General features: G+C 39.7%; 44 non-coding genes and 8 pseudogenes across 44 annotated transcripts; all 52 read right to left on the reverse strand.

Moving 5' to 3' along the window:
- Window positions 1–119: 119 nt before the first annotated feature.
- On the reverse strand, window positions 120–238 carry LOC121404322. Its single transcript, XR_005967895.1, has one exon. It is a non-coding gene; the product is annotated as a 5S ribosomal RNA (ribosomal RNA).
- A 334-nt stretch (window positions 239–572) lies between these two features.
- On the reverse strand, window positions 573–690 carry LOC121404298 (annotated as a pseudogene).
- A 334-nt stretch (window positions 691–1,024) lies between these two features.
- Window positions 1,025–1,143, reverse strand: LOC121404323. Its single transcript, XR_005967896.1, has one exon. It is a non-coding gene; the product is annotated as a 5S ribosomal RNA (ribosomal RNA).
- Window positions 1,144–1,477: 334 nt separating this feature from the next.
- Window positions 1,478–1,596, reverse strand: LOC121404324. Its single transcript, XR_005967897.1, has one exon. It is a non-coding gene; the product is annotated as a 5S ribosomal RNA (ribosomal RNA).
- A 334-nt stretch (window positions 1,597–1,930) lies between these two features.
- Window positions 1,931–2,049, reverse strand: LOC121404326. The gene has a single exon (XR_005967899.1). It is a non-coding gene; the product is annotated as a 5S ribosomal RNA (ribosomal RNA).
- Window positions 2,050–2,385: 336 nt separating this feature from the next.
- Window positions 2,386–2,504, reverse strand: LOC121404327. The gene has a single exon (XR_005967900.1). It is a non-coding gene; the product is annotated as a 5S ribosomal RNA (ribosomal RNA).
- Window positions 2,505–2,839: 335 nt separating this feature from the next.
- Window positions 2,840–2,958, reverse strand: LOC121404328. The gene has a single exon (XR_005967901.1). It is a non-coding gene; the product is annotated as a 5S ribosomal RNA (ribosomal RNA).
- A 336-nt stretch (window positions 2,959–3,294) lies between these two features.
- Window positions 3,295–3,413, reverse strand: LOC121404329. The gene has a single exon (XR_005967902.1). It is a non-coding gene; the product is annotated as a 5S ribosomal RNA (ribosomal RNA).
- A 335-nt stretch (window positions 3,414–3,748) lies between these two features.
- Window positions 3,749–3,866, reverse strand: LOC121404299 (annotated as a pseudogene).
- A 334-nt stretch (window positions 3,867–4,200) lies between these two features.
- On the reverse strand, window positions 4,201–4,319 carry LOC121404330. The gene has a single exon (XR_005967903.1). It is a non-coding gene; the product is annotated as a 5S ribosomal RNA (ribosomal RNA).
- A 336-nt stretch (window positions 4,320–4,655) lies between these two features.
- LOC121404331 lies at window positions 4,656–4,774 on the reverse strand. Its single transcript, XR_005967904.1, has one exon. It is a non-coding gene; the product is annotated as a 5S ribosomal RNA (ribosomal RNA).
- A 336-nt stretch (window positions 4,775–5,110) lies between these two features.
- Window positions 5,111–5,228, reverse strand: LOC121404300 (annotated as a pseudogene).
- Window positions 5,229–5,563: 335 nt separating this feature from the next.
- Window positions 5,564–5,682, reverse strand: LOC121404332. Its single transcript, XR_005967905.1, has one exon. It is a non-coding gene; the product is annotated as a 5S ribosomal RNA (ribosomal RNA).
- Window positions 5,683–6,018: 336 nt separating this feature from the next.
- Window positions 6,019–6,137, reverse strand: LOC121404333. Its single transcript, XR_005967906.1, has one exon. It is a non-coding gene; the product is annotated as a 5S ribosomal RNA (ribosomal RNA).
- Window positions 6,138–6,473: 336 nt separating this feature from the next.
- LOC121404334 lies at window positions 6,474–6,592 on the reverse strand. The gene has a single exon (XR_005967907.1). It is a non-coding gene; the product is annotated as a 5S ribosomal RNA (ribosomal RNA).
- Window positions 6,593–6,927: 335 nt separating this feature from the next.
- On the reverse strand, window positions 6,928–7,045 carry LOC121404297 (annotated as a pseudogene).
- A 754-nt stretch (window positions 7,046–7,799) lies between these two features.
- On the reverse strand, window positions 7,800–7,918 carry LOC121404335. Its single transcript, XR_005967908.1, has one exon. It is a non-coding gene; the product is annotated as a 5S ribosomal RNA (ribosomal RNA).
- Window positions 7,919–8,249: 331 nt separating this feature from the next.
- On the reverse strand, window positions 8,250–8,367 carry LOC121404301 (annotated as a pseudogene).
- A 336-nt stretch (window positions 8,368–8,703) lies between these two features.
- Window positions 8,704–8,822, reverse strand: LOC121404337. Its single transcript, XR_005967910.1, has one exon. It is a non-coding gene; the product is annotated as a 5S ribosomal RNA (ribosomal RNA).
- Window positions 8,823–9,157: 335 nt separating this feature from the next.
- On the reverse strand, window positions 9,158–9,276 carry LOC121404338. Its single transcript, XR_005967911.1, has one exon. It is a non-coding gene; the product is annotated as a 5S ribosomal RNA (ribosomal RNA).
- Window positions 9,277–9,611: 335 nt separating this feature from the next.
- LOC121404339 lies at window positions 9,612–9,730 on the reverse strand. Its single transcript, XR_005967912.1, has one exon. It is a non-coding gene; the product is annotated as a 5S ribosomal RNA (ribosomal RNA).
- A 335-nt stretch (window positions 9,731–10,065) lies between these two features.
- LOC121404340 lies at window positions 10,066–10,184 on the reverse strand. The gene has a single exon (XR_005967913.1). It is a non-coding gene; the product is annotated as a 5S ribosomal RNA (ribosomal RNA).
- Window positions 10,185–10,519: 335 nt separating this feature from the next.
- Window positions 10,520–10,638, reverse strand: LOC121404341. The gene has a single exon (XR_005967914.1). It is a non-coding gene; the product is annotated as a 5S ribosomal RNA (ribosomal RNA).
- A 333-nt stretch (window positions 10,639–10,971) lies between these two features.
- LOC121404342 lies at window positions 10,972–11,090 on the reverse strand. The gene has a single exon (XR_005967915.1). It is a non-coding gene; the product is annotated as a 5S ribosomal RNA (ribosomal RNA).
- Window positions 11,091–11,425: 335 nt separating this feature from the next.
- LOC121404343 lies at window positions 11,426–11,544 on the reverse strand. Its single transcript, XR_005967916.1, has one exon. It is a non-coding gene; the product is annotated as a 5S ribosomal RNA (ribosomal RNA).
- Window positions 11,545–11,880: 336 nt separating this feature from the next.
- On the reverse strand, window positions 11,881–11,999 carry LOC121404344. Its single transcript, XR_005967917.1, has one exon. It is a non-coding gene; the product is annotated as a 5S ribosomal RNA (ribosomal RNA).
- Window positions 12,000–12,335: 336 nt separating this feature from the next.
- LOC121404345 lies at window positions 12,336–12,454 on the reverse strand. Its single transcript, XR_005967918.1, has one exon. It is a non-coding gene; the product is annotated as a 5S ribosomal RNA (ribosomal RNA).
- Window positions 12,455–12,789: 335 nt separating this feature from the next.
- LOC121404346 lies at window positions 12,790–12,908 on the reverse strand. The gene has a single exon (XR_005967919.1). It is a non-coding gene; the product is annotated as a 5S ribosomal RNA (ribosomal RNA).
- Window positions 12,909–13,243: 335 nt separating this feature from the next.
- On the reverse strand, window positions 13,244–13,362 carry LOC121404348. Its single transcript, XR_005967921.1, has one exon. It is a non-coding gene; the product is annotated as a 5S ribosomal RNA (ribosomal RNA).
- A 335-nt stretch (window positions 13,363–13,697) lies between these two features.
- Window positions 13,698–13,816, reverse strand: LOC121404349. The gene has a single exon (XR_005967922.1). It is a non-coding gene; the product is annotated as a 5S ribosomal RNA (ribosomal RNA).
- Window positions 13,817–14,150: 334 nt separating this feature from the next.
- LOC121404350 lies at window positions 14,151–14,269 on the reverse strand. The gene has a single exon (XR_005967923.1). It is a non-coding gene; the product is annotated as a 5S ribosomal RNA (ribosomal RNA).
- Window positions 14,270–14,604: 335 nt separating this feature from the next.
- LOC121404351 lies at window positions 14,605–14,723 on the reverse strand. The gene has a single exon (XR_005967924.1). It is a non-coding gene; the product is annotated as a 5S ribosomal RNA (ribosomal RNA).
- Window positions 14,724–15,058: 335 nt separating this feature from the next.
- On the reverse strand, window positions 15,059–15,177 carry LOC121404352. Its single transcript, XR_005967925.1, has one exon. It is a non-coding gene; the product is annotated as a 5S ribosomal RNA (ribosomal RNA).
- A 335-nt stretch (window positions 15,178–15,512) lies between these two features.
- On the reverse strand, window positions 15,513–15,631 carry LOC121404279. The gene has a single exon (XR_005967860.1). It is a non-coding gene; the product is annotated as a 5S ribosomal RNA (ribosomal RNA).
- Window positions 15,632–15,966: 335 nt separating this feature from the next.
- LOC121404280 lies at window positions 15,967–16,085 on the reverse strand. Its single transcript, XR_005967861.1, has one exon. It is a non-coding gene; the product is annotated as a 5S ribosomal RNA (ribosomal RNA).
- Window positions 16,086–16,421: 336 nt separating this feature from the next.
- On the reverse strand, window positions 16,422–16,540 carry LOC121404281. The gene has a single exon (XR_005967862.1). It is a non-coding gene; the product is annotated as a 5S ribosomal RNA (ribosomal RNA).
- Window positions 16,541–16,875: 335 nt separating this feature from the next.
- Window positions 16,876–16,994, reverse strand: LOC121404282. Its single transcript, XR_005967863.1, has one exon. It is a non-coding gene; the product is annotated as a 5S ribosomal RNA (ribosomal RNA).
- Window positions 16,995–17,329: 335 nt separating this feature from the next.
- Window positions 17,330–17,448, reverse strand: LOC121404283. Its single transcript, XR_005967864.1, has one exon. It is a non-coding gene; the product is annotated as a 5S ribosomal RNA (ribosomal RNA).
- A 336-nt stretch (window positions 17,449–17,784) lies between these two features.
- On the reverse strand, window positions 17,785–17,903 carry LOC121404285. Its single transcript, XR_005967866.1, has one exon. It is a non-coding gene; the product is annotated as a 5S ribosomal RNA (ribosomal RNA).
- A 335-nt stretch (window positions 17,904–18,238) lies between these two features.
- Window positions 18,239–18,357, reverse strand: LOC121404302 (annotated as a pseudogene).
- A 335-nt stretch (window positions 18,358–18,692) lies between these two features.
- On the reverse strand, window positions 18,693–18,811 carry LOC121404286. The gene has a single exon (XR_005967867.1). It is a non-coding gene; the product is annotated as a 5S ribosomal RNA (ribosomal RNA).
- A 336-nt stretch (window positions 18,812–19,147) lies between these two features.
- On the reverse strand, window positions 19,148–19,266 carry LOC121404287. Its single transcript, XR_005967868.1, has one exon. It is a non-coding gene; the product is annotated as a 5S ribosomal RNA (ribosomal RNA).
- Window positions 19,267–19,601: 335 nt separating this feature from the next.
- On the reverse strand, window positions 19,602–19,720 carry LOC121404288. The gene has a single exon (XR_005967869.1). It is a non-coding gene; the product is annotated as a 5S ribosomal RNA (ribosomal RNA).
- Window positions 19,721–20,054: 334 nt separating this feature from the next.
- LOC121404289 lies at window positions 20,055–20,173 on the reverse strand. The gene has a single exon (XR_005967870.1). It is a non-coding gene; the product is annotated as a 5S ribosomal RNA (ribosomal RNA).
- A 335-nt stretch (window positions 20,174–20,508) lies between these two features.
- LOC121404290 lies at window positions 20,509–20,627 on the reverse strand. The gene has a single exon (XR_005967871.1). It is a non-coding gene; the product is annotated as a 5S ribosomal RNA (ribosomal RNA).
- Window positions 20,628–20,962: 335 nt separating this feature from the next.
- LOC121404291 lies at window positions 20,963–21,081 on the reverse strand. The gene has a single exon (XR_005967872.1). It is a non-coding gene; the product is annotated as a 5S ribosomal RNA (ribosomal RNA).
- Window positions 21,082–21,417: 336 nt separating this feature from the next.
- LOC121404292 lies at window positions 21,418–21,536 on the reverse strand. The gene has a single exon (XR_005967873.1). It is a non-coding gene; the product is annotated as a 5S ribosomal RNA (ribosomal RNA).
- Window positions 21,537–21,870: 334 nt separating this feature from the next.
- On the reverse strand, window positions 21,871–21,989 carry LOC121404293. Its single transcript, XR_005967874.1, has one exon. It is a non-coding gene; the product is annotated as a 5S ribosomal RNA (ribosomal RNA).
- A 334-nt stretch (window positions 21,990–22,323) lies between these two features.
- On the reverse strand, window positions 22,324–22,442 carry LOC121404294. Its single transcript, XR_005967875.1, has one exon. It is a non-coding gene; the product is annotated as a 5S ribosomal RNA (ribosomal RNA).
- Window positions 22,443–22,778: 336 nt separating this feature from the next.
- LOC121404296 lies at window positions 22,779–22,897 on the reverse strand. Its single transcript, XR_005967877.1, has one exon. It is a non-coding gene; the product is annotated as a 5S ribosomal RNA (ribosomal RNA).
- Window positions 22,898–23,158: 261 nt separating this feature from the next.
- LOC121404303 lies at window positions 23,159–23,277 on the reverse strand (annotated as a pseudogene).
- A 261-nt stretch (window positions 23,278–23,538) lies between these two features.
- Window positions 23,539–23,657, reverse strand: LOC121404304 (annotated as a pseudogene).
- Between the last annotated feature and the right edge of the window lie 2,051 nt (window positions 23,658–25,708).

Consider the following 25,708-nt stretch of genomic DNA (forward strand, 5'->3'; position numbering starts at 1 on the left):
CATTTAATATTAATTTTTTGCATGTAGCTTTGCCAAAATAAGCCTAAGGCCAACTAAAAATAAAAAAAAAAATTAAAAACGAAACGAAAAAGCGGTAAAAGGCAAAAAGTTGGTGACGAAGCCAACAACACGCGGTGTTCCCAAGCGGTCCCCCATCTAAGTACTAACCGCGCCCGACGCTGCTTAATTTCGGTGATCGGACGAGAACCGATGTATTCAGCGTAGTATGGTCGTTGGCGAAAGCCTGAGAGCTTAACGTTGGTTTTCCAAAACTGACAAGACTATTTTTAGCCCAAACGGCTCTACGAAACCGAGACATTTACGAATGACTTGCATCTGTAAGGATTGTATGGATGCCCGTTTGGCTATCCTGCCTTTAATTTATTACTTTACTGAAAAAAAAAACCAAATGCCGTTCACGTGCAAACATTACAGTTTGATAAACTTTAATTTTCATTTAATATTAATTTTTTGCATGTAGCTTTGCCAAAATAAGCCTAAGGGCAACTAAAAATGAAAAAAAAATTAAAAACGAAACGAAAAAGCGGTAAAAGGCAAAAAGTTGGTGACGAAGCCAACAACACGCGGTGTTCCCAAGCGGTCCCCATCTAAGTACTAACCGCGCCCGACGCTGCTTAATTTCGGTGATCGGACGAGAACCGATGTATTCAGCGTAGTATGGTCGTTGGCGAAAGCCTGAGAGCTTAACGTTGGTTTTCCAAAACTGACAAGACTATTTTTAGCCCAAACGGCTCTACGAAACCGAGACATTTACGAATGACTTGCATCTGTAAGGATTGTATGGATGCCCGTTTGGCTATCCTGCCTTTAATTTATTACTTTACTGAAAAAAAAAACCAAATGCCGTTCACGTGCAAACATTACAGTTTGATAAACTTTAATTTTCATTTAATATTAATTTTTTGCATGTAGCTTTGCCAAAATAAGCCTAAGGGCAACTAAAAATGAAAAAAAAATTAAAAACGAAACGAAAAAGCGGTAAAAGGCAAAAAGTTGGTGACGAAGCCAACAACACGCGGTGTTCCCAAGCGGTCCCCCATCTAAGTACTAACCGCGCCCGACGCTGCTTAATTTCGGTGATCGGACGAGAACCGATGTATTCAGCGTAGTATGGTCGTTGGCGAAAGCATGAGAGCTAAACGCTGGTTTTCCATAACCAATAAGACTATTTTTAGTCCAAACGGTTCAACGAAACCGAGACATTTACGAATGACTTGCATCTGTAAGGATTGTATGGATGCCCGTTTGGCTATCCTGCCTTTAATTTATTACTTTACTGAAAAGAAAAACCAAATGCCGTTCACGTGCAAACATTACAGTTTGATAAACTTTAATTTTCATTTAATATTAATTTTTTGCATGTAGCTTTGCCAAAATAAGCCTAAGGGCAACTAAAAATGAAAAAAAAATTAAAAACGAAACGAAAAAGCGGTAAAAGGCAAAAAGTTGGTGACGAAGCCAACAACACGCGGTGTTCCCAAGCGGTCCCCCATCTAAGTACTAACCGCGCCCGACGCTGCTTAATTTCGGTGATCGGACGAGAACCGATGTATTCAGCGTAGTATGGTCGTTGGCGAAAGCCTGAGAGCTTAACGTTGGTTTTCCAAAACTGACAAGACTATTTTTAGCCCAAACGGTTCAACGAAACCGAGACATTTACGAATGACTTGCATCTGTAAGGATTGTATGGATGCCCGTTTGGCTATCCTGCCTTTAATTTATTACTTTACTGAAAAAAAAAACCAAATGCCGTTCACGTGCAAACATTACAGTTTGATAAACTTTAATTTTCATTTAATATTAATTTTTTGCATGTAGCTTTGCCAAAATAAGCCTAAGGGCAACTAAAAATGAAAAAAAAATTAAAAACGAAACGAAAAAGCGGTAAAAGGCAAAAAGTTGGTGACGAAGCCAACAACACGCGGTGTTCCCAAGCGGTCCCCCATCTAAGTACTAACCGCGCCCGACGCTGCTTAATTTCGGTGATCGGACGAGAACCGATGTATTCAGCGTAGTATGGTCGTTGGCGAAAGCATGAGAGCTTAACGTTGGTTTTCCAAAACTGACAAGACTATTTTTAGCCCAAACGGCTCTACGAAACCGAGACATTTACGAATTACTTGCATCTGTAAGGATTGTATGGATGCCCGTTTGGCTATCCTGCCTTTAATTTATTACTTTACTGAAAAGAAAAACCAAATGCCGTTCACGTGCAAACATTACAGTTTGATAAACTTTAATTTTCATTTAATATTAATTTTTTGCATGTAGCTTTGCCAAAATAAGCCTAAGGGCAACTAAAAATGAAAAAAAAAAATTAAAAACGAAACGAAAAAGCGGTAAAAGGCAAAAAGTTGGTGACGAAGCCAACAACACGCGGTGTTCCCAAGCGGTCCCCCATCTAAGTACTAACCGCGCCCGACGCTGCTTAATTTCGGTGATCGGACGAGAACCGATGTATTCAGCGTAGTATGGTCGTTGGCGAAAGCATGAGAGCTAAACGTTGGTTTTCCATAACCAATAAGACTATTTTTAGTCCAAACGGTTCAACGAAACCGAGACATTTACGAATGACTTGCATCTGTAAGGATTGTATGGATGCCCGTTTGGCTATCCTGCCTTTAATTTATTACTTTACTGAAAAGAAAAACCAAATGCCGTTCACGTGCAAACATTACAGTTTGGTAAACTTTAATTTTCATTTAATATTAATTTTTTGCATGTAGCTTTGCCAAAATAAGCCTAAGGGCAACTAAAAATGAAAAAAAAAATTAAAAACGAAACGAAAAAGCGGTAAAAGGCAAAAAGTTGGTGACGAAGCCAACAACACGCGGTGTTCCCAAGCGGTCCCCCATCTAAGTACTAACCGCGCCCGACGCTGCTTAATTTCGGTGATCGGACGAGAACCGATGTATTCAGCGTAGTATGGTCGTTGGCGAAAGCCTGAGAGCTTAACGTTGGTTTTCCAAAACTGACAAGACTATTTTTAGCCCAAACGGCTCTACGAAACCGAGACATTTACGAATGACTTGCATCTGTAAGGATTGTATGGATGCCCGTTTGGCTATCCTGCCTTTAATTTATTACTTTACTGAAAAGAAAAACCAAATGCCGTTCACGTGCAAACATTACAGTTTGGTAAACTTTAATTTTCATTTAATATTAATTTTTTGCATGTAGCTTTGCCAAAATAAGCCTAAGGGCAACTAAAAATGAAAAAAAAAAATTAAAAACGAAACGAAAAAGCGGTAAAAGGCAAAAAGTTGGTGACGAAGCCAACAACACGCGGTGTTCCCAAGCGGTCCCCCATCTAAGTACTAACCGCGCCCGACGCTGCTTAATTTCGGTGATCGGACGAGAACCGATGTATTCAGCGTAGTATGGTCGTTGGCGAAAGCATGAGAGCTAAACGCTGGTTTTCCAAAACTAACAAGACTATTTTTAGCCCAAACGGTTCAACGAAACCGAGACATTTACGAATGACTTGCATCTGTAAGGATTGTATGGATGCCCGTTTGGCTATCCTGCCTTTAATTTATTACTTTACTGAAAAGAAAAACCAAATGCCGTTCACGTGCAAACATTACAGTTTGATAAACTTTAATTTTCATTTAATATTAATTTTTTGCATGTAGCTTTGCCAAAATAAGCCTAAGGGCAACTAAAAATGAAAAAAAAAATTAAAAACGAAACGAAAAAGCGGTAAAAGGCAAAAAGTTGGTGACGAAGCCAACAACACGCGGTGTTCCCAAGCGGTCCCCATCTAAGTACTAACCGCGCCCGACGCTGCTTAATTTCGGTGATCGGACGAGAACCGATGTATTCAGCGTAGTATGGTCGTTGGCGAAAGCATGAGAGCTAAACGTTGGTTTTCCAAAACCGACAAGACTATTTTTAGTCCAAACGGTTCAACGAAACCGAGACATTTACGAATGACTTGCATCTGTAAGGATTGTATGGATGCCCGTTTGGCTATCCTGCCTTTAATTTATTACTTTACTGAAAAGAAAAACCAAATGCCGTTCACGTGCAAACATTACAGTTTGATAAACTTTAATTTTCATTTAATATTAATTTTTTGCATGTAGCTTTGCCAAAATAAGCCTAAGGGCAACTAAAAATGAAAAAAAAATTAAAAACGAAACGAAAAAGCGGTAAAAGGCAAAAAGTTGGTGACGAAGCCAACAACACGCGGTGTTCCCAAGCGGTCCCCCATCTAAGTACTAACCGCGCCCGACGCTGCTTAATTTCGGTGATCGGACGAGAACCGATGTATTCAGCGTAGTATGGTCGTTGGCGAAAGCATGAGAGCTTAACGTTGGTTTTCCAAAACTGACAAGACTATTTTTAGCCCAAACGGCTCTACGAAACCGAGACATTTACGAATGACTTGCATCTGTAAGGATTGTATGGATGCCCGTTTGGCTATCCTGCCTTTAATTTATTACTTTACTGAAAAGAAAAACCAAATGCCGTTCACGTGCAAACATTACAGTTTGATAAACTTTAATTTTCATTTAATATTAATTTTTTGCATGTAGCTTTGCCAAAATAAGCCTAAGGGCAACTAAAAATGAAAAAAAAAAATTAAAAACGAAACGAAAAAGCGGTAAAAGGCAAAAAGTTGGTGACGAAGCCAACAACACGCGGTGTTCCCAAGCGGTCCCCCATCTAAGTACTAACCGCGCCCGACGCTGCTTAATTTCGGTGATCGGACGAGAACCGATGTATTCAGCGTAGTATGGTCGTTGGCGAAAGCATGAGAGCTAAACGCTGGTTTTCCATAACCGATAAGACTATTTTTAGTCCAAACGGTTCAACGAAACCGAGACATTTACGAATGACTTGCATCTGTAAGGATTGTATGGATGCCCGTTTGGCTATCCTGCCTTTAATTTATTACTTTACTGAAAAGAAAAACCAAATGCCGTTCACGTGCAAACATTACAGTTTGATAAACTTTAATTTTCATTTAATATTAATTTTTTGCATGTAGCTTTGCCAAAATAAGCCTAAGGGCAACTAAAAATGAAAAAAAAAAATTAAAAACGAAACGAAAAAGCGGTAAAAGGCAAAAAGTTGGTGACGAAGCCAACAACACGCGGTGTTCCCAAGCGGTCCCCATCTAAGTACTAACCGCGCCCGACGCTGCTTAATTTCGGTGATCGGACGAGAACCGATGTATTCAGCGTAGTATGGTCGTTGGCGAAAGCCTGAGAGCTTAACGTTGGTTTTCCAAAACTGACAAGACTATTTTTAGCCCAAACGGCTCTACGAAACCGAGACATTTACGAATGACTTGCATCTGTAAGGATTGTATGGATGCCCGTTTGGCTATCCTGCCTTTAATTTATTACTTTACTGAAAAAAAAAACCAAATGCCGTTCACGTGCAAACATTACAGTTTGATAAACTTTAATTTTCATTTAATATTAATTTTTTGCATGTAGCTTTGCCAAAATAAGCCTAAGGGCAACTAAAAATGAAAAAAAAAATTAAAAACGAAACGAAAAAGCGGTAAAAGGCAAAAAGTTGGTGACGAAGCCAACAACACGCGGTGTTCCCAAGCGGTCCCCCATCTAAGTACTAACCGCGCCCGACGCTGCTTAATTTCGGTGATCGGACGAGAACCGATGTATTCAGCGTAGTATGGTCGTTGGCGAAAGCCTGAGAGCTTAACGTTGGTTTTCCAAAACTGACAAGACTATTTTTAGCCCAAACGGCTCTACGAAACCGAGACATTTACGAATGACTTGCATCTGTAAGGATTGTATGGATGCCCGTTTGGCTATCCTGCCTTTAATTTATTACTTTACTGAAAAGAAAAACCAAATGCCGTTCACGTGCAAACATTACAGTTTGATAAACTTTAATTTTCATTTAATATTAATTTTTTGCATGTAGCTTTGCCAAAATAAGCCTAAGGGCAACTAAAAATGAAAAAAAAAAATTAAAAACGAAACGAAAAAGCGGTAAAAGGCAAAAAGTTGGTGACGAAGCCAACAACACGCGGTGTTCCCAAGCGGTCCCCCATCTAAGTACTAACCGCGCCCGACGCTGCTTAATTTCGGTGATCGGACGAGAACCGATGTATTCAGCGTAGTATGGTCGTTGGCGAAAGCATGAGAGCTAAACGCTGGTTTTCCATAACCAATAAGACTATTTTTAGTCCAAACGGTTCAACGAAACCGAGACATTTACGAATGACTTGCATCTGTAAGGATTGTATGGATGCCCGTTTGGCTATCCTGCCTTTAATTTATTACTTTACTGAAAAAAAAAACCAAATGCCGTTCACGTGCAAACATTACAGTTTGGTAAACTTTAATTTTCATTTAATATTAATTTTTTGCATGTAGCTTTGCCAAAATAAGCCTAAGGGCAACTAAAAATGAAAAAAAAAAATTAAAAACGAAACGAAAAAGCGGTAAAAGGCAAAAAGTTGGTGACGAAGCCAACAACACGCGGTGTTCCCAAGCGGTCCCCCATCTAAGTACTAACCGCGCCCGACGCTGCTTAATTTCGGTGATCGGACGAGAACCGATGTATTCAGCGTAGTATGGTCGTTGGCGAAAGCCTGAGAGCTAAACGCTGGTTTTCCAAAACTGACAAGACTATTTTTAGCCCAAACGGTTCAACGAAACCGAGACATTTACGAATGACTTGCATCTGTAAGGATTGTATGGATGCCCGTTTGGCTATCCTGCCTTTAATTTATTACTTTACTGAAAAGAAAAACCAAATGCCGTTCACGTGCAAACATTACAGTTTGATAAACTTTAATTTTCATTTAATATTAATTTTTTGCATGTAGCTTTGCCAAAATAAGCCTAAGGGCAACTAAAAATGAAAAAAAAAATTAAAAACGAAACGAAAAAGCGGTAAAAGGCAAAAAGTTGGTGACGAAGCCAACAACACGCGGTGTTCCCAAGCGGTCCCCCTTTAAGTACTAACCGCGCCCGACGCTGCTTAATTTCGGTGATCGGACGAGAACCGATGTATTCAGCGTAGTATGGTCGTTGGCGAAAGCCAAGAAAGCTTAACGTTGGTTTTCCAAAACTGACAAGACTATTTTTAGCCCAAACGGTTCTAACGAAACCGAGACATTTACGAATGACTTGCATCTGTAAGGATTGTATGGATGCCCGTTTGGCTATCCTGCCTTTAATTTATTACTTTACTGAAAAGAAAAACCAAATGCCGTTCACGTGCAAACATTACAGTTTGTAAACTTTAATTTTCATTTAAAAAGCTGACCACTTACAAATAAGCTAAGGGCAACTAAAAATGAAAAAAAAATTAAAAACGAAACGAAAAAGCGGTAAAAGGCAAAAAGTTGGTGACGAAGCCAACAACACGCGGTGGTCCCCATTTAACCGCGCCCGACGCTGCTTAATTTCGGTGATCGGAACGAGAACCGATGTATTCAGCGTAGTATGGTCGTTGGCGAAAGCATGAGAGCTTAACGTTGGTTTTCCAAAACCAATAAGACTTTTTAGCCCAAACGGTTCTAAACCGAGACATTTACGAATGACTTGCATCTGTAAGGATTGTATGGATGCCCGTTTGGCTATCCTGCCTTTAATTTATTACTTTACTGAAAAGAAAAACCAAATGCCGTTCACGTGCAAACATTACAGTTTGATAAACTTTAATTTTCATTTAATATTAATTTTTTGCATGTAGCTTTGCCAAAATAAGCCTAAGGGCAACTAAAAATGAAAAAAAAAATTAAAAACGAAACGAAAAAGCGGTAAAAGGCAAAAAGTTGGTGACGAAGCCAACAACACGCGGTGTTCCCAAGCGGTCCCCCATCTAAGTACTAACCGCGCCCGACGCTGCTTAATTTCGGTGATCGGACGAGAACCGATGTATTCAGCGTAGTATGGTCGTTGGCGAAAGCTTAATTAACGTTGGTTTTCCAAAACCGATAAGACTATTTTTAGCCCAAACGGCTCAACGAAACCGAGACATTTACGAATGACTTGCAACTGTAAGGATTGTATGGATGCCCGTTTGGCTATCCTGCCTTTAATTTATTACTTTACTGAAAAGAAAAACCAAATGCCGTTCACGTGCAAACATTACAGTTTGGTAAACTTTAATTTTCATTTAATATTAATTTTTTGCATGTAGCTTTGCCAAAATAAGCCTAAGGGCAACTAAAAATGAAAAAAAAAATTAAAAACGAAACGAAAAAGCGGTAAAAGGCAAAAAGTTGGTGACGAAGCCAACAACACGCGGTGTTCCCAAGCGGTCCCCATCTAAGTACTAACCGCGCCCGACGCTGCTTAATTTCGGTGATCGGACGAGAACCGATGTATTCAGCGTAGTATGGTCGTTGGCGAAAGCCTGAGAGCTTAACGTTGGTTTTCCAAAACTGACAAGACTATTTTTAGCCCAAACGGTTCAACGAAACCGAGACATTTACGAATGACTTGCATCTGTAAGGATTGTATGGATGCCCGTTTGGCTATCCTGCCTTTAATTTATTACTTTACTGAAAAGAAAAACCAAATGCCGTTCACGTGCAAACATTACAGTTTGGTAAACTTTAATTTTCATTTAATATTAATTTTTTGCATGTAGCTTTGCCAAAATAAGCCTAAGGGCAACTAAAAATGAAAAAAAAAAATTAAAAACGAAACGAAAAAGCGGTAAAAGGCAAAAAGTTGGTGACGAAGCCAACAACACGCGGTGTTCCCAAGCGGTCCCCCATCTAAGTACTAACCGCGCCCGACGCTGCTTAATTTCGGTGATCGGACGAGAACCGATGTATTCAGCGTAGTATGGTCGTTGGCGAAAGCCTGAGAGCTTAACGTTGGTTTTCCAAAACTGACAAGACTATTTTTAGCCCAAACGGTTCTACGAAACCGAGACATTTACGAATGACTTGCATCTGTAAGGATTGTATGGATGCCCGTTTGGCTATCCTGCCTTTAATTTATTACTTTACTGAAAAAAAAAACCAAATGCCGTTCACGTGCAAACATTACAGTTTGATAAACTTTAATTTTCATTTAATATTAATTTTTTGCATGTAGCTTTGCCAAAATAAGCCTAAGGGCAACTAAAAATGAAAAAAAAAATTAAAAACGAAACGAAAAAGCGGTAAAAGGCAAAAAGTTGGTGACGAAGCCAACAACACGCGGTGTTCCCAAGCGGTCCCCCATCTAAGTACTAACCGCGCCCGACGCTGCTTAATTTCGGTGATCGGACGAGAACCGATGTATTCAGCGTAGTATGGTCGTTGGCGAAAGCCTGAGAGCTTAACGTTGGTTTTCCAAAACTGACAAGACTATTTTTAGCCCAAACGGCTCTACGAAACCGAGACATTTACGAATGACTTGCATCTGTAAGGATTGTATGGATGCCCGTTTGGCTATCCTGCCTTTAATTTATTACTTTACTGAAAAGAAAAACCAAATGCCGTTCACGTGCAAACATTACAGTTTGATAAACTTTAATTTTCATTTAATATTAATTTTTTGCATGTAGCTTTGCCAAAATAAGCCTAAGGGCAACTAAAAATGAAAAAAAAAATTAAAAACGAAACGAAAAAGCGGTAAAAGGCAAAAAGTTGGTGACGAAGCCAACAACACGCGGTGTTCCCAAGCGGTCCCCCATCTAAGTACTAACCGCGCCCGACGCTGCTTAATTTCGGTGATCGGACGAGAACCGATGTATTCAGCGTAGTATGGTCGTTGGCGAAAGCATGAGAGCTAAACGCTGGTTTTCCATAACCAATAAGACTATTTTTAGTCCAAACGGTTCAACGAAACCGAGACATTTACGAATGACTTGCATCTGTAAGGATTGTATGGATGCCCGTTTGGCTATCCTGCCTTTAATTTATTACTTTACTGAAAAGAAAAACCAAATGCCGTTCACGTGCAAACATTACAGTTTGATAAACTTTAATTTTCATTTAATATTAATTTTTTGCATGTAGCTTTGCCAAAATAAGCCTAAGGGCAACTAAAAATGAAAAAAAAAATTAAAAACGAAACGAAAAAGCGGTAAAAGGCAAAAAGTTGGTGACGAAGCCAACAACACGCGGTGTTCCCAAGCGGTCCCCCATCTAAGTACTAACCGCGCCCGACGCTGCTTAATTTCGGTGATCGGACGAGAACCGATGTATTCAGCGTAGTATGGTCGTTGGCGAAAGCCTGAGAGCTTAACGTTGGTTTTCCATAACCAATAAGACTATTTTTAGTCCAAACGGTTCAACGAAACCGAGACATTTACGAATGACTTGCATCTGTAAGGATTGTATGGATGCCCGTTTGGCTATCCTGCCTTTAATTTATTACTTTACTGAAAAGAAAAACCAAATGCCGTTCACGTGCAAACATTACAGTTTGGTAAACTTTAATTTTCATTTAATATTAATTTTTTGCATGTAGCTTTGCCAAAATAAGCCTAAGGGCAACTAAAAATGAAAAAAAAAATTAAAAACGAAACGAAAAAGCGGTAAAAGGCAAAAAGTTGGTGACGAAGCCAACAACACGCGGTGTTCCCAAGCGGTCCCCCATCTAAGTACTAACCGCGCCCGACGCTGCTTAATTTCGGTGATCGGACGAGAACCGATGTATTCAGCGTAGTATGGTCGTTGGCGAAAGCCTGAGAGCTTAACGTTGGTTTTCCAAAACTGACAAGACTATTTTTAGCCCAAACGGCTCTACGAAACCGAGACATTTACGAATGACTTGCATCTGTAAGGATTGTATGGATGCCCTTTTGGCTATCCTGCCTTTAATTTATTACTTTACTGAAAAAAAAACCAAATGCCGTTCACGTGCAAACATTACAGTTTGATAAACTTTAATTTTCATTTAATATTAATTTTTTGCATGTAGCTTTGCCAAAATAAGCCTAAGGGCAACTAAAAATGAAAAAAAAATTAAAAACGAAACGAAAAAGCGGTAAAAGGCAAAAAGTTGGTGACGAAGCCAACAACACGCGGTGTTCCCAAGCGGTCCCCCATCTAAGTACTAACCGCGCCCGACGCTGCTTAATTTCGGTGATCGGACGAGAACCGATGTATTCAGCGTAGTATGGTCGTTGGCGAAAGCCTGAGAGCTTAACGTTGGTTTTCCAAAACTGACAAGACTATTTTTAGCCCAAACGGCTCTACGAAACCGAGACATTTACGAATGACTTGCATCTGTAAGGATTGTATGGATGCCCGTTTGGCTATCCTGCCTTTAATTTATTACTTTACTGAAAAGAAAAACCAAATGCCGTTCACGTGCAAACATTACAGTTTGATAAACTTTAATTTTCATTTAATATTAATTTTTTGCATGTAGCTTTGCCAAAATAAGCCTAAGGGCAACTAAAAATGAAAAAAAAAATTAAAAACGAAACGAAAAAGCGGTAAAAGGCAAAAAGTTGGTGACGAAGCCAACAACACGCGGTGTTCCCAAGCGGTCCCCCATCTAAGTACTAACCGCGCCCGACGCTGCTTAATTTCGGTGATCGGACGAGAACCGATGTATTCAGCGTAGTATGGTCGTTGGCGAAAGCCTTGAGAGCTTAACGTTGGTTTTCCAAAACTGACAAGACTATTTTTAGCCCAAACGGTTCAACGAAACCGAGACATTTACGAATGACTTGCATCTGTAAGGATTGTATGGATGCCCGTTTGGCTATCCTGCCTTTAATTTATTACTTTACTGAAAAGAAAAACCAAATGCCGTTCACGTGCAAACATTACAGTTTGATAAACTTTAATTTTCATTTAATATTAATTTTTTGCATGTAGCTTTGCCAAAATAAGCCTAAGGGCAACTAAAAATGAAAAAAAAAATTAAAAACGAAACGAAAAAGCGGTAAAAGGCAAAAAGTTGGTGACGAAGCCAACAACACGCGGTGTTCCCAAGCGGTCCCCCATCTAAGTACTAACCGCGCCCGACGCTGCTTAATTTCGGTGATCGGACGAGAACCGATGTATTCAGCGTAGTATGGTCGTTGGCGAAAGCTTGAGAGCTTAACGTTGGTTTTCCATAACCAATAAGACTATTTTTAGTCCAAACGGTTCAACGAAACCGAGACATTTACGAATGACTTGCATCTGTAAGGATTGTATGGATGCCCGTTTGGCTATCCTGCCTTTAATTTATTACTTTACTGAAAAGAAAAACCAAATGCCGTTCACGTGCAAACATTACAGTTTGATAAACTTTAATTTTCATTTAATATTAATTTTTTGCATGTAGCTTTGCCAAAATAAGCCTAAGGGCAACTAAAAATGAAAAAAAAAAATTAAAAACGAAACGAAAAAGCGGTAAAAGGCAAAAAGTTGGTGACGAAGCCAACAACACGCGGTGTTCCCAAGCGGTCCCCCATCTAAGTACTAACCGCGCCCGACGCTGCTTAATTTCGGTGATCGGACGAGAACCGATGTATTCAGCGTAGTATGGTCGTTGGCGAAAGCATGAGAGCTAAACGCTGGTTTTCCATAACCAATAAGACTATTTTTAGTCCAAACGGTTCAACGAAACCGAGACATTTACGAATGACTTGCATCTGTAAGGATTGTATGGATGCCCGTTTGGCTATCCTGCCTTTAATTTATTACTTTACTGAAAAGAAAAACCAAATGCCGTTCACGTGCAAACATTACAGTTTGGTAAACTTTAATTTTCATTTAATATTAATTTTTTGCATGTAGCTTTGCCAAAATAAGCCTAAGGGCAACTAAAAATGAAAAAAAAAATTAAAAACGAAACGAAAAAGCGGTAAAAGGCAAAAAGTTGGTGACGAAGCCAACAACACGCGGTGTTCCCAAGCGGTCCCCCATCTAAGTACTAACCGCGCCCGACGCTGCTTAATTTCGGTGATCGGACGAGAACCGATGTATTCAGCGTAGTATGGTCGTTGGCGAAAGCCTGAGAGCTTAACGTTGGTTTTCCAAAACTGACAAGACTATTTTTAGCCCAAACGGCTCTACGAAACCGAGACATTTACGAATGACTTGCATCTGTAAGGATTGTATGGATGCCCTTTTGGCTATCCTGCCTTTAATTTATTACTTTACTGAAAAAAAAAACCAAATGCCGTTCACGTGCAAACATTACAGTTTGATAAACTTTAATTTTCATTTAATATTAATTTTTTGCATGTAGCTTTGCCAAAATAAGCCTAAGGGCAACTAAAAATGAAAAAAAAAATTAAAAACGAAACGAAAAAGCGGTAAAAGGCAAAAAGTTGGTGACGAAGCCAACAACACGCGGTGTTCCCAAGCGGTCCCCCATCTAAGTACTAACCGCGCCCGACGCTGCTTAATTTCGGTGATCGGACGAGAACCGATGTATTCAGCGTAGTATGGTCGTTGGCGAAAGCATGAGAGCTTAACGTTGGTTTTCCAAAACTGACAAGACTATTTTTAGCCCAAACGGCTCTACGAAACCGAGACATTTACGAATGACTTGCATCTGTAAGGATTGTATGGATGCCCGTTTGGCTATCCTGCCTTTAATTTATTACTTTACTGAAAAGAAAAACCAAATGCCGTTCACGTGCAAACATTACAGTTTGATAAACTTTAATTTTCATTTAATATTAATTTTTTGCATGTAGCTTTGCCAAAATAAGCCTAAGGGCAACTAAAAATGAAAAAAAAAATTAAAAACGAAACGAAAAAGCGGTAAAAGGCAAAAAGTTGGTGACGAAGCCAACAACACGCGGTGTTCCCAAGCGGTCCCCCATCTAAGTACTAACCGCGCCCGACGCTGCTTAATTTCGGTGATCGGACGAGAACCGATGTATTCAGCGTAGTATGGTCGTTGGCGAAAGCCTGAGAGCTTAACGTTGGTTTTCCAAAACTGACAAGACTATGTTTAGTCCAAACGGTTCAACGAAACCGATACACTTACAATCGACTTGCATCCGTAAGGATTGTATGGATGCCCGTTTGGCTATCCTGCCTTTAATTTATTACTTTACTGAAAAGAAAAACCAAATGCCGTTCACGTGCAAACATTACAGTTTGATAAACTTTAATTTTCATTTAATATTAATTTTTTGCATGTAGCTTTGCCAAAATAAGCCTAAGGGCAACTAAAAATGAAAAAAAAATTAAAAACGAAACGAAAAAGCGGTAAAAGGCAAAAAGTTGGTGACGAAGCCAACAACACGCGGTGTTCCCAAGCGGTCCCCCATCTAAGTACTAACCGCGCCCGACGCTGCTTAATTTCGGTGATCGGACGAGAACCGATGTATTCAGCGTAGTATGGTCGTTGGCGAAAGCCTGAGAGCTTAACGTTGGTTTTCCAAAACTGACAAGACTATTTTTAGTCCAAACGGTTCAACGAAACCGAGACATTTACGAATGACTTGCATCTGTAAGGATTGTATGGATGCCCGTTTGGCTATCCTGCCTTTAATTTATTACTTTACTGAAAAGAAAAACCAAATGCCGTTCACGTGCAAACATTACAGTTTGATAAACTTTAATTTTCATTTAATATTAATTTTTTGCATGTAGCTTTGCCAAAATAAGCCTAAGGGCAACTAAAAATGAAAAAAAAAATTAAAAACGAAACGAAAAAGCGGTAAAAGGCAAAAAGTTGGTGACGAAGCCAACAACACGCGGTGTTCCCAAGCGGTCCCCCATCTAAGTACTAACCGCGCCCGACGCTGCTTAATTTCGGTGATCGGACGAGAACCGATGTATTCAGCGTAGTATGGTCGTTGGCGAAAGCCTGAGAGCTTAACGTTGGTTTTCCATAACCAATAAGACTATTTTTAGTCCAAACGGTTCAACGAAACCGAGACATTTACGAATGACTTGCATCTGTAAGGATTGTATGGATGCCCGTTTGGCTATCCTGCCTTTAATTTATTACTTTACTGAAAAGAAAAACCAAATGCCGTTCACGTGCAAACATTACAGTTTGATAAACTTTAATTTTCATTTAATATTAATTTTTTGCATGTAGCTTTGCCAAAATAAGCCTAAGGGCAACTAAAAATGAAAAAAAAAATTAAAAACGAAACGAAAAAGCGGTAAAAGGCAAAAAGTTGGTGACGAAGCCAACAACACGCGGTGTTCCCAAGCGGTCCCCCATCTAAGTACTAACCGCGCCCGACGCTGCTTAATTTCGGTGATCGGACGAGAACCGATGTATTCAGCGTAGTATGGTCGTTGGCGAAAGCCTGAGAGCTTAACGTTGGTTTTCCATAACCAATAAGACTATTTTTAGTCCAAACGGTTCAACGAAACCGAGACATTTACGAATGACTTGCATCTGTAAGGATTGTATGGATGCCCGTTTGGCTATCCTGCCTTTAATTTATTACTTTACTGAAAAGAAAAACCAAATGCCGTTCACGTGCAAACATTACAGTTTGGTAAACTTTAATTTTCATTTAATATTAATTTTTTGCATGTAGCTTTGCCAAAATAAGCCTAAGGGCAACTAAAAATGAAAAAAAAAATTAAAAACGAAACGAAAAAGCGGTAAAAGGCAAAAAGTTGGTGACGAAGCCAACAACACGCGGTGTTCCCAAGCGGTCCCCCATCTAAGTACTAACCGCGCCCGACGCTGCTTAATTTCGGTGATCGGACGAGAACCGATGTATTCAGCGTAGTATGGTCGTTGGCGAAAGCCTGAGAGCTTAACGTTGGTTTTGCAAAACTGACAAGACTATTTTTAGCCCAAACGGCTCTACGAAACCGAGACATTTACGAATGACTTGCATCTGTAAGGATTGTATGGATGCCCTTTTGGCTATCCTGCCTTTAATTTATTACTTTACTGAAAAAAAAAACCAAATGCCGTTCACGTGCAAACATTACAGTTTGATAAACTTTAATTTTCATTTAATATTAATTTTTTGCATGTAGCTTTGCCAAAATAAGCCTAAGGGCAACTAAAAATGAAAAAAAAAATTAAAAACGAAACGAAAAAGCGGTAAAAGGCAAAAAGTTGGTGACGAAGCCAACAACACGCGGTGTTCCCAAGCGGTCCCCCATCTAAGTACTAACCGCGCCCGACGCTGCTTAATTTCGGTGATCGGACGAGAACCGATGTATTCAGCGTAGTATGGTCGTTGGCGAAAGCATGAGAGCTTAACGTTGGTTTTGCAAAACTGACAAGACTATTTTTAGCCCAAACGGCTCTACGAAACCGAGACATTTACGAATGACTTGCATCTGTAAGGATTGTATGGATGCCCGTTTGGCTATCCTGCCTTTAATTTATTACTTTACTGAAAAGAAAAACCAAATGCCGTTCACGTGCAAACATTACAGTTTGATAAACTTTAATTTTCATTTAATATTAATTTTTTGCATGTAGCTTTGCCAAAATAAGCCTAAGGGCAACTAAAAATGAAAAAAAAAAATTAAAAACGAAACGAAAAAGCGGTAAAAGGCAAAAAGTTGGTGACGAAGCCAACAACACGCGGTGTTCCCAAGCGGTCCCCCATCTAAGTACTAACCGCGCCCGACGCTGCTTAATTTCGGTGATCGGACGAGAACCGATGTATTCAGCGTAGTATGGTCGTTGGCGAAAGCATGAGAGCTAAACGCTGGTTTTCCATAACCAATAAGACTATTTTTAGTCCAAACGGTTCAACGAAACCGAGACATTTACGAATGACTTGCATCTGTAAGGATTGTATGGATGCCCGTTTGGCTATCCTGCCTTTAATTTATTACTTTACTGAAAAGAAAAACCAAATGCCGTTCACGTGCAAACATTACAGTTTGGTAAACTTTAATTTTCATTTAATATTAATTTTTTGCATGTAGCTTTGCCAAAATAAGCCTAAGGGCAACTAAAAATGAAAAAAAAAATTAAAAACGAAACGAAAAAGCGGTAAAAGGCAAAAAGTTGGTGACGAAGCCAACAACACGCGGTGTTCCCAAGCGGTCCCCCATCTAAGTACTAACCGCGCCCGACGCTGCTTAATTTCGGTGATCGGACGAGAACCGATGTATTCAGCGTAGTATGGTCGTTGGCGAAAGCCTGAGAGCTTAACGTTGGTTTTCCATAACCAATAAGACTATTTTTAGTCCAAACGGTTCAACGAAACCGAGACATTTACGAATGACTTGCATCTGTAAGGATTGTATGGATGCCCGTTTGGCTATCCTGCCTTTAATTTATTACTTTACTGAAAAGAAAAACCAAATGCCGTTCACGTGCAAACATTACAGTTTGGTAAACTTTAATTTTCATTTAATATTAATTTTTTGCATGTAGCTTTGCCAAAATAAGCCTAAGGGCAACTAAAAATGAAAAAAAAAATTAAAAACGAAACGAAAAAGCGGTAAAAGGCAAAAAGTTGGTGACGAAGCCAACAACACGCGGTGTTCCCAAGCGGTCCCCCATCTAAGTACTAACCGCGCCCGACGCTGCTTAATTTCGGTGATCGGACGAGAACCGATGTATTCAGCGTAGTATGGTCGTTGGCGAAAGCCTGAGAGCTTAACGTTGGTTTTCCAAAACTGACAAGACTATTTTTAGCCCAAACGGTTCAACGAAACCGAGACATTTACGAATGACTTGCATCTGTAAGGATTGTATGGATGCCCTTTTGGCTATCCTGCCTTTAATTTATTACTTTACTGAAAAAAAAAACCAAATGCCGTTCACGTGCAAACATTACAGTTTGATAAACTTTAATTTTCATTTAATATTAATTTTTTGCATGTAGCTTTGCCAAAATAAGCCTAAGGGCAACTAAAAATGAAAAAAAAAAATTAAAAACGAAACGAAAAAGCGGTAAAAGGCAAAAAGTTGGTGACGAAGCCAACAACACGCGGTGTTCCCAAGCGGTCCCCCATCTAAGTACTAACCGCGCCCGACGCTGCTTAATTTCGGTGATCGGACGAGAACCGATGTATTCAGCGTAGTATGGTCGTTGGCGAAAGCATGAGAGCTAAACGTTGGTTTTCCAAAACCAACAAGACTATTTTTAGTCCAAACGGTTCAACGAAACCGAGACATTTACGAATGACTTGCATCTGTAAGGATTGTATGGATGCCCGTTTGGCTATCCTGCCTTTAATTTATTACTTTACTGAAAAGAAAAACCAAATGCCGTTCACGTGCAAACATTACAGTTTGATAAACTTTAATTTTCATTTAATATTAATTTTTTGCATGTAGCTTTGCCAAAATAAGCCTAAGGGCAACTAAAAATGAAAAAAAAAATTAAAAACGAAACGAAAAAGCGGTAAAAGGCAAAAAGTTGGTGACGAAGCCAACAACACGCGGTGTTCCCAAGCGGTCCCCCATCTAAGTACTAAAAGCGCCCGACGCTGCTTAATTTCGGTGATCGGACGAGAACCGATGTATTCAGCGTAGTATGGTCGTTGGCGAAAGCTTGAGAGCTTAACGTTGGTTTTGCAAAACTGACAAGACTATTTTTAGCCCAAACGGCTCTACGAAACCGAGACATTTACGAATGACTTGCATCTGTAAGGATTGTATGGATGCCCGTTTGGCTATCCTGCCTTTAATTTATTACTTTACTGAAAAGAAAAACCAAATGCCGTTCACGTGCAAACATTACAGTTTGATAAACTTTAATTTTCATTTAATATTAATTTTTTGCATGTAGCTTTGCCAAAATAAGCCTAAGGGCAACTAAAAATGAAAAAAAAAATTAAAAACGAAACGAAAAAGCGGTAAAAGGCAAAAAGTTGGTGACGAAGCCAACAACACGCGGTGTTCCCAAGCGGTCCCCCATCTAAGTACTAACCGCGCCCGACGCTGCTTAATTTCGGTGATCGGACGAGAACCGATGTATTCAGCGTAGTATGGTCGTTGGCGAAAGCATGAGAGCTAAACGCTGGTTTTCCATAACCAATAAGACTATTTTTAGTCCAAACGGTTCAACGAAACCGAGACATTTACGAATGACTTGCATCTGTAAGGATTGTATGGATGCCCGTTTGGCTATCCTGCCTTTAATTTATTACTTTACTGAAAAGAAAAACCAAATGCCGTTCACGTGCAAACATTACAGTTTGGTAAACTTTAATTTTCATTTAATATTAATTTTTTGCATGTAGCTTTGCCAAAATAAGCCTAAGGGCAACTAAAAATGAAAAAAAAAAATTAAAAACGAAACGAAAAAGCGGTAAAAGGCAAAAAGTTGGTGACGAAGCCAACAACACGCGGTGTTCCCAAGCGGTCCCCCATCTAAGTACTAACCGCGCCCGACGCTGCTTAATTTCGGTGATCGGACGAGAACCGATGTATTCAGCGTAGTATGGTCGTTGGCGAAAGCCTGAGAGCTTAACGTTGGTTTTCCAAAACTGACAAGACTATTTTTAGCCCAAACGGCTCTACGAAACCGAGACATTTACGAATGACTTGCATCTGTAAGGATTGTATGGATGCCCTTTTGGCTATCCTGCCTTTAATTTATTACTTTACTGAAAAAAAAAACCAAATGCCGTTCACGTGCAAACATTACAGTTTGATAAACTTTAATTTTCATTTAATATTAATTTTTTGCATGTAGCTTTGCCAAAATAAGCCTAAGGGCAACTAAAAATGAAAAAAAAAATTAAAAACGAAACGAAAAAGCGGTAAAAGGCAAAAAGTTGGTGACGAAGCCAACAACACGCGGTGTTCCCAAGCGGTCCCCCATCTAAGTACTAACCGCGCCCGACGCTGCTTAATTTCGGTGATCGGACGAGAACCGATGTATTCAGCGTAGTATGGTCGTTGGCGAAAGCCTGAGAGCTTAACGTTGGTTTTCCAAAACTGACAAGACTATTTTTAGCCCAAACGGCTCTACGAAACCGAGACATTTACGAATGACTTGCATCTGTAAGGATTGTATGGATGCCCTTTTGGCTATCCTGCCTTTAATTTATTACTTTACTGAAAAAAAAAACCAAATGCCGTTCACGTGCAAACATTACAGTTTGGTAAACTTTAATTTTCATTTAATATTAATTTTTTGCATGTAGCTTTGCCAAAATAAGCCTAAGGGCAACTAAAAATGAAAAAAAAATTAAAAACGAAACGAAAAAGCGGTAAAAGGCAAAAAGTTGGTGACGAAGCCAACAACACGCGGTGTTCCCAAGCGGTCCCCCATCTAAGTACTAACCGCGCCCGACGCTGCTTAATTTCGGTGATCGGACGAGAACCGATGTATTCAGCGTAGTATGGTCGTTGGCGAAAGCCTGAGAGCTTAACGTTGGTTTTCCAAAACTGACAAGACTATTTTTAGCCCAAACGGTTCAACGAAACCGAGACATTTACGAATGACTTGCATCTGTAAGGATTGTATGGATGCCCGTTTGGCTATCCTGCCTTTAATTTATTACTTTACTGAAAAGAAAAACCAAATGCCGTTCACGTGCAAACATTACAGTTTGATAAACTTTAATTTTCATTTAATATTAATTTTTTGCATGTAGCTTTGCCAAAATAAGCCTAAGGGCAACTAAAAATGAAAAAAAAAATTAAAAACGAAACGAAAAAGCGGTAAAAGGCAAAAAGTTGGTGACGAAGCCAACAACACGCGGTGTTCCCAAGCGGTCCCCCATCTAAGTACTAACCGCGCCCGACGCTGCTTAATTTCGGTGATCGGACGAGAACCGATGTATTCAGCGTAGTATGGTCGTTGGCGAAAGCTTGAGAGCTAAACGTTGGTTTTCCAAAACCAACAAGACTATTTTTAGCCCAAACGGTTCAACGAAACCGAGACATTTACGAATGACTTGCATCTGTAAGGATTGTATGGATGCCCGTTTGGCTATCCTGCCTTTAATTTATTACTTTACTGAAAAGAAAAACCAAATGCCGTTCACGTGCAAACATTACAGTTTGGTAAACTTTAATTTTCATTTAATATTAATTTTTTGCATGTAGCTTTGCCAAAATAAGCCTAAGGGCAACTAAAAATGAAAAAAAAAATTAAAAACGAAACGAAAAAGCGGTAAAAGGCAAAAAGTTGGTGACGAAGCCAACAACACGCGGTGTTCCCAAGCGGTCCCCCATCTAAGTACTAACCGCGCCCGACGCTGCTTAATTTCGGTGATCGGACGAGAACCGATGTATTCAGCGTAGTATGGTCGTTGGCGAAAGCCTGAGAGCTAAACGTTGGTTTTCCATAACCAATAAGACTATTTTTAGTCCAAACGGTTCAACGAAACCGAGACATTTACGAATGACTTGCATCTGTAAGGATTGTATGGATGCCCGTTTGGCTATCCTGCCTTTAATTTATTACTTTACTGAAAAGAAAAACCAAATGCCGTTCACGTGCAAACATTACAGTTTGGTAAACTTTAATTTTCATTTAATATTAATTTTTTGCATGTAGCTTTGCCAAAATAAGCCTAAGGGCAACTAAAAATGAAAAAAAAAAATTAAAAACGAAACGAAAAAGCGGTAAAAGGCAAAAAGTTGGTGACGAAGCCAACAACACGCGGTGTTCCCAAGCGGTCCCCCATCTAAGTACTAACCGCGCCCGACGCTGCTTAATTTCGGTGATCGGACGAGAACCGATGTATTCAGCGTAGTATGGTCGTTGGCGAAAGCCTGAGAGCTTAACGTTGGTTTTCCAAAACTGACAAGACTATTTTTAGCCCAAACGGCTCTACGAAACCGAGACATTTACGAATGACTTGCATCTGTAAGGATTGTATGGATGCCCTTTTGGCTATCCTGCCTTTAATTTATTACTTTACTGAAAAAAAAAACCAAATGCCGTTCACGTGCAAACACTACAGTTTGATAAACTTTAATTTTCATTTAATATTAATTTTTTGCATGTAGCTTTGCCAAAATAAGCCTAAGGGCAACTAAAAATGAAAAAAAAATTAAAAACGAAACGAAAAAGCGGTAAAAGGCAAAAAGTTGGTGACGAAGCCAACAACACGCGGTGTTCCCAAGCGGTCCCCCATCTAAGTACTAACCGCGCCCGACGCTGCTTAATTTCGGTGATCGGACGAGAACCGATGTATTCAGCGTAGTATGGTCGTTGGCGAAAGCATGAGAGCTAAACGTTGGTTTTCCATAACCAACAAGACTATTTTTAGTCCAAACGGTTCAACGAAACCGAGACATTTACGAATGACTTGCATCTGTAAGGATTGTATGGATGCCCGTTTGGCTATCCTGCCTTTAATTTATTACTTTACTGAAAAGAAAAACCAAATGCCGTTCACGTGCAAACATTACAGTTTGGTAAACTTTAATTTTCATTTAATATTAATTTTTTGTATGTAGCTTTGCCAAAATAAGCCTAAGGGCAACTAAAAATGAAAAAAAAATTAAAAACGAAACGAAAAAGCGGTAAAAGGCAAAAAGTTGGTGACGAAGCCAACAACACGCGGTGTTCCCAAGCGGTCCCCCATCTAAGTACTAACCGCGCCCGACGCTGCTTAATTTCGGTGATCGGACGAGAACCGATGTATTCAGCGTAGTATGGTCGTTGGCGAAAGCCTGAGAGCTTAACGTTGGTTTTCCAAAACCAATAAGACTATTTTTAGCCCAAACGGTTCAACGAAACCGAGACATTTACGAATGACTTGCATCTGTAAGGATTGTATGGATGCCCGTTTGGCTATCCTGCCTTTAATTTATTACTTTACTGAAAAAAAAAACCAAATGCCGTTCACGTGCAAACATTACAGTTTGATAAACTTTAATTTTCATTTAATATTAATTTTTTGCATGTAGCTTTGCCAAAATAAGCCTAAGGGCAACTAAAAATGAAAAAAAAAAATTAAAAACGAAACGAAAAAGCGGTAAAAGGCAAAAAGTTGGTGACGAAGCCAACAACACGCGGTGTTCCCAAGCGGTCCCCCATCTAAGTACTAACCGCGCCCGACGCTGCTTAATTTCGGTGATCGGACGAGAACCGATGTATTCAGCGTAGTATGGTCGTTGGCGAAAGCATGAGAGCTTAACGTTGGTTTTGCAAAACTGACAAGACTATTTTTAGCCCAAACGGCTCTACGAAACCGAGACATTTACGAATGACTTGCATCTGTAAGGATTGTATGGATGCCCGTTTGGCTATCCTGCCTTTAATTTATTACTTTACTGAAAAGAAAAACCAAATGCCAAAATAAGCCTAAGGGCAACTAAAAATGAAAAAAAAAATTAAAAACGAAACGAAAAAGCGGTAAAAGGCAAAAATTTGGTGACGAAGCCAACAACAAGCGGTGTTCCCAAGCGGTCCACCATCTAAGTACTAACCGCGCCCGACGCTGCTTAATTTCGGTGATCGGACGAGAACCGATGTATTCAGCGTAGTATGGTCGTTGGCGAAAGCATGAGAGCTAAACGCTGGTTTTCCATAACCAATAAGACTATTTTTAGTCCAAACGGTTCAACGAAACCGAGACATTTACGAATGACTTGCATCTGTAAGGATTGTATGGATGCCCGTTTGGCTATCCTGCCTTTAATTTATTACTTTACTGAAAAGAAAAACCAAATGCCAAAATAAGCCTAAGGGCAACTAAAAATGAAAAAAAAAATTAAAAACGAAACGAAAAAGCGGTAAAAGGCAAAAATTTGGTGACGAAGCCAACAACAAGCGGTGTTCCCAAGCGGTCCACCATCTAAGTACTAACCGCGCCCGACGCTGCTTAATTTCGGTGATCGGACGAGAACCGATGTATTCATCGTAGTATGGTCGTTGGCGAAAGCATGAGAGCTAAACGCTGGTTTTCCATAACCAATAGGACTATTTTTAGTCCAAACGGTTCAACGAAACCGATACACTTACAAATGACTTGCATCTACTGGCAAGGATTTTATGATCGCCTGTATGGCTATCCTGCTTCAAATTTATTAATCTATTGAAAAGAAAATAATTTCATGTTGTCATTAGTCAGCCAAGAAGGCGAGGACAACATTCACCTTTCTGAGGTCTTTGGCAGTGGTATCACAGTTTAGCCTGAGCTCTGGTTTTTTCTCCAGGATGACTGTGGAAATCGTAAAGGCTCTTTTAACGGAGAGTCACCTCATTAATTTTTCGATTAAAAAAAACGAGAAGGAACGTGCGAGTCGCTTCTGGGAACGTCAGTCAGTATGAACATTTTTGAGCTTATGATATTTTAGAATTTTTGAATTTAAAATAAAATTTTAAATTTGTTTGCTACATCTGTTATCTACATCTACGTCTACAATGCAGATTCTACATCTAACATGTAGATTCTACATGTACCATTTAGATTCTACATCTTTTTCGCTAGAGGGCGCTCGCGCACTGAACGCGGCAGAGTTTGCGAGCCAGGAAGAGAATGAGTAGCTGGTCTCTTGCAGGAGGAGGCGGGGGAAGTAACTGAAAATTATTTTCTTCATTCTGGCTATACGATACTGCGATACTGCGTTTTTAGTTTTATCGTATCTTTAAAATTGTGCATGCCACAGATTTTCGTCTTTTGTTTAAGCGGAAGGGCGAAATTTTGAAATACACTTGTAGCAGTGTGATATCACATGAGCCTGGAAACCAAATTTGGTTACCCTACCTCTTATAGTCTCTGAGATCTAGGCGCTCAACAAGACGTACAGACACACAGACAGACAGACGGACAGACAGACATGGCTTTATCGACTCGGCTATTGATGCTGATCAAGAATATATATACTTTATGGGGTCGGAAACGTTTCCTTCTCTGCGCTACACACATCCACTTTTACCACAAATCTAATATACCCCTTAACTCTTTTTTGAGTACGGGTATAACAAGAAATAAAAAAACCAGCGACCTTCAGCTGATTTCTGTTCGCCTGTTATCTCCGTTTTGAATTTAACGGTTTTCTGTCAATTGAGCGGGGGAAAAAGGAGGCAGAAAGTGAGAGAAATTAGATCAAAAACAGAGAGCAAAGAAATACAAAGAGAACCAAGAAAAAACGAGAAATTAAAAAACCAGCGACCTTCTGCTGATTTCTGTTCGCCTGGTATCTCAGATTTGAATTTAACGGTTTTCTGCCAATTGAGCGGTGGAAATTGGAGGCAGAAAATGAGAGAAATTATATCGAAAAAAGAGAGCAAAGAAATACAAAGAGAAACAAGAAAAAACGAGAAATTAAAAAAACCAGCGACTTCCTGCTGATTTCTGTTCGCCTGGTATCTCAGATTTGAATTTAACGGCTTTCTGCCAATTGAGCGGCGGAAAGTGGTGGCAGAAAATGAGAGAAATTATATCGAAACGAGAAGGAACGTGTGAGTCGCTTCTGGGGACGCGACTCTACTTATACCCGTACTCAGTCAGTATATACATTTTTGAGCTTATGATTTTTTTAGAATTTAAAAATTAAGAAAAAAATTTTACATTTTAAATTTTTTTGCTACATTTGTTATCTACATCTACATCTACAATGTATATTCCACATCTAACAGGTAGATTGTACATGTACCATTTATATTCTACATCTCCTCCGCTAGGGGTTGCTCGCGCACTGAACGCGGCAGAGTGTGCGAGCGAGAAAGAGAATCAGTAGCGTCAGCAGCGCTGGAGAAGGAGAGGGAACCAACAGAAAATTAATTTCTTCATTCTGGCTATAATTATGATCCGATCTAGTTCAGATTCGGCAATCTGGTAGATATGGGCATTCTCTACGATACTGCGTTTTTAGTTTTATCGTATCTTTAAAAATGTGCCTGCCACAGATTTTCGTCCTTTGTGGGGGCGGAAGGGGGCAGGGCGAAATTTTGAAATACACTTGTAGCAGTGTGATATCACATG

This window comes from Drosophila obscura, unplaced genomic scaffold, assembly GCF_018151105.1.
Source record: "Drosophila obscura isolate BZ-5 IFL unplaced genomic scaffold, ASM1815110v1 contig_192, whole genome shotgun sequence".
Classification (NCBI taxonomy): Eukaryota; Metazoa; Arthropoda; class Insecta; order Diptera; family Drosophilidae; genus Drosophila; species Drosophila obscura.